Raw genomic sequence first — 3,017 nt, 5'->3', positions numbered from 1 at the left:
AAGAAATCAACTTAAGTACCGTAAGCCCCCACCAGGCTTGTTTTTGTTTGTTTGTGTGACTTAGATCACAGATAGAACTAGAGACTGAATCTCTGTGTGTGAAAGAGAAAAAAAATTTTAAAAAGCCGCGGCTGGGCTACTGATGGTGAAGGGACGATGAACTTCTCACCTTTCTCTAACTCACAAACACACGTCCTTAAAAAAAAAAAATCCACGCCGCCGTGGGTGTGTGTTTCACTGTTAATTGCGTTTTGCTGGGATGATTTTTTACGACTGGAAAACAAGCGGCTGGGAAAATATTCACGTTAGGGACAGAAAACATTTTTTATTTATATCTTTGACATTTAAAAGAGCAGAATTAATTTGTCCTGTCTACATTAGCATTGAGAGAAAGTTTCAGAAATCTACCCAGGGGGAAGAGGAGGGGGAGAAAAAAAAGAGAAAAAAGAAAGCGAATAAAAGGAAAAAGAAAAGCTAGGCTTGGTTTCTCTTATTTCAGATCTGTAATCAATCATTGAAATAGGAGGCAGCAAAATTGTAAAGATTCGATAGATTAAAATGCAAATGAAAGGTAGAAAAAGAAACATTAACATGGCGATCAAAGATTTAATAACCGTAAATCAAGTTTTTTTTTCTGTTGCAGCTGCAGTTTGTGTGTGTGTTTATGTTTTAATCATGTTCGTTCCATAAATAAATAATATCTGAAACGAGACTAATTTTTCATTATTTTAACCGTGGGCTATAACACTAAATATTAAAAATAGAAAATGTACAGAATGCCAGATCCCCAGCCAAATAAGAGAAAGACTTGTGTTGATTGGTTAAAATCAAGGGGTTTCATTTGTGTGTTTTGAAAATCAGAGTATTATGCTAAAAAAAGTGCTATCTCAACTGACAAAGCCCAAAGTTTTATTTTCCCTCTAATATTTTATGTTAACGACAAGACACCATTTATAGTAAATATATGCGTGGCTGCATATCCATTTCAGTTTGAGCATTTTCAAAGAACAGAAGTGCCAGAATATTTAAATAATACAAAACATATATTATTTCAAAGTGATTTGACAGAATTCCTGGGAAATAACACTTGTTCAAAGAATATGCCTTTTAGAGAAATATTACATGGTGGTTCAACACAATTAAAACTTTTTTTTACCTTTATTATTAAAGTTATTTTTTCAAGGGGAGTATTTTTGCCCTTTGTTTTGCTATCATACGATTTAAGGTTTTATGTCAAGGTGTCAAATTACCAGGACACACTATTTTATTTAACTAGTCCTCACTTTCTATTATGGTGAAGACTTTTCATCTGGATCTTTTTATTTAAAATAGATGTATATTGTTAAGAAATTATTTCTAGAACTTTAAAAATAAACAACTGGTCTTCATCTTTTTTTTTTGGTAGTCATTAACATGGGAGAAGTCATCTTCAGAGGATTGGAAACTTTTTTTTGGTAAAATCTTGCAATGTTTAAAATAAGCTCTGCTTAATTTTGTCTTTGAAGGATTCACTTATCCTAATGTTTGAGATGATTAATTAAAACTGTCTCCATTTTTCCTCTTTCCACAAATTAAAATGATAGCCAAACTTGGAATACTTGTTTCCTTTCTAAAACCTTTCAGCTAAATGTGAGTTAAGTTGATGTCCACTCCCTCCATCCCAGTTACACAAGCACCGTTTTCACTGTGACAGTCCAATAATGCATTTAGTTTAAAATTACACTCGGACCTTTCCTCCTTTGTATTTTTTCATTTACTTCAGTGCAACAAGATGACTTGATTTTCTTGGGATTACATGAACTCCATTCAGTGTTACTGGGACATTTCTGCTCAACTAAATACTTGCCTTAATAGACAAATGAACTTCTTTTTATTTGCTGGAGTTTGTAGATGGTTTAAGACACAGAGAGTGCAACTGATTTAGTTATTGTTGTTGTGAGAATCGAACAGGCACAAAAGTCATTTATCTAAAACGAAGAGATATGACTCTGTAAAAGGGAGAAGCAAGGGCAGAATCATGGGGAATTATTTCAGTTTATAGCTCTTATTAATTAAACCGGATGTGGTTTTATTCTTTAGTACCGACCTTGCTAAATTCGCCCAGATACCTCTCCCTCTTAGCCCATTTTTTCATTCTTTACATAACTTGCGTCCCTTGTTGATGGGGGGTTGCTTTTGCTACATTATATCAGTAAAATTGCGGTGTAAAATTGCGTGCATCTTCAGACGGTCGCATCCCCGCACCCCTCCCGGAAAAAAAAAGAAAAGAGAAAGAAAAAAATGCTTCTCCCATTCAGTTTTAGCATCTTGTTTCGTTGAAATGCGAGACAGGTACTTGATTTAGCATTTAAGCAAAAGGTTACACAAACCGCGTTTTAAAAAGTGTTGGGATGTCCGACAGGGTCAGCCCCAGATCAGATCATTTTTTGAATGCAGACCTAAAGATAATGAGTACTTGTTGTATTAAAGGGGACAAACAGTACTTTGGCTTCCTCTGACCCCAGAATGCACGGCTCGGTTTCATTGATCATCCTCCTTTATGAGATAATGCAATTACAAACATCAATAAGGGGCTGCAAGGGGAATCATTATGCGGTGACAGTGATAAATGACGGTGCAGAAATAGCATGCTTTTTCCCCCCTAACAATCCAGGAGCCCAGGGGCTCCGGGGGCTGAACACAGTCGCCAAGGAAACAGATGACATCCCAAACGGCACCAAAGGAAAAAAAATGAACAGTCTTTCTTTGCCTTTCACTCTTTTCCGTCTTCCAAAGAGTTAGTTTTGGCTCAAGCAGCAGCTGCCACACAGGCATTTCGTTATTTCAGACATTAAAGACTGCAGCGGGAGGTGGGAGTCTCCTCCTCTTCCATCCCCACCCCCACTAGATAACACACAAAGCTCGCTCTTCACGGTTTAGGACTACCTGAAAACGCACGTCTTGAAAATCAGATGGGGATGGTGGTGGTGAGGGAAACGGGGTTCACACCGCCTTTGCGTTGTGTTTTCCCCGCTTCC

The sequence above is a fragment of the Bison bison genome, unplaced genomic scaffold, assembly GCF_000754665.1.
Source record: "Bison bison bison isolate TAMUID 2011002044 unplaced genomic scaffold, Bison_UMD1.0 scf7180017864489, whole genome shotgun sequence".
Taxonomy (NCBI): Eukaryota; Metazoa; Chordata; class Mammalia; order Artiodactyla; family Bovidae; genus Bison; species Bison bison.
This window is presented reverse-complemented; position numbering follows the sequence as displayed.